The 966-nt window shown below is 48.0% G+C and overlaps 1 protein-coding gene across 7 annotated transcripts in view; it reads right to left on the reverse strand.

The window, feature by feature from the left end:
• The window catches only part of LOC106879694 (neuronal acetylcholine receptor subunit alpha-10), a 282,300-nt gene that overhangs the window by 98,211 nt on the left and 183,123 nt on the right, over window positions 1–966 (reverse strand). The gene's annotated exons all lie outside the window — the stretch shown is intronic.

A 966-nucleotide genomic window follows, 5' to 3' on the forward strand; every position in this document is an offset into this window, starting at 1 on the left:
ATAACATTATCATCATCATCGTTTAACGTCCGTTGTCCATGTTGGCATGGGTTGGACGGTTTGACTTGTGACTGGCTAGCCAGGATTCTGTACCAGGCCCCAATCTGATCTGGCAAGGCTTCTACAGCTGGATGTCCTTCCTAACGCCAACAACTCCAAGAGTCTAGTGGGCTCTTTTTACGTGCCTACGGCACGACAGACTCTAAGGCAGCATTGGCATCGGCCACGTTGAGATGGTGCTTTTAACGTGCTACTGTTACAGGAGCCAGTCGGGGCGGGGGCGGTGTCTGGCATCGACCACGTTTGGATTGTGCTTTTTACGTGCCCCAGGTACAGGAGCCAGTCTGGCGGCACTGACATCGACCCACGCATGCATAGTGCTTATTGCGTTCCACTAGCCACCGGTGCCAGTCAGGCGGAACTGACATCGGCCTCAAATACAATTTCCATTTTGGTTTCGATTTGATTGAGAATATGATAGTGATTTTTATTTTGACTTTATTTGACTGAAGCACGGCCTGTCGCCCGACGATTAAAATCTACTTTTTAAATGGGCTGGTTATGCGACACTGGTATAGGCTACGAATGTGATCTCACTTTACTTGCCGGTTCTTCTCAATGACAGCATATCTCCAGAGGCCTCGGTCTCTTGTCATTGCCTCTGTGAGGCCCAACATTCGAGGGTCGTGCCTCACCATCTCATCCCATATCTTTCTGGGCCTTTCTCTTCCCATGGGTTCCTTGCACTGTTGGAGAGTGACACATTTTCACACATTCGTTAGCCATTCCGTGCGGCTTCTCGCCGTTAGCGCTACGAAAGCAGAAAAATATCATCGTTATATGCGCGAAATGGTTATGATCATTTGGACGGTCACTGATGAGGAACTAGCTACGATATTTATGTGAAGTTTCCATTTGTTGTGTTTCTCTTGAATTTTTGGAACATTGTGTGTGTGTGTGTGTGTG

This window comes from Octopus bimaculoides, chromosome 1, assembly GCF_001194135.2.
Source record: "Octopus bimaculoides isolate UCB-OBI-ISO-001 chromosome 1, ASM119413v2, whole genome shotgun sequence".
Classification (NCBI taxonomy): domain Eukaryota; kingdom Metazoa; phylum Mollusca; class Cephalopoda; order Octopoda; family Octopodidae; genus Octopus; species Octopus bimaculoides.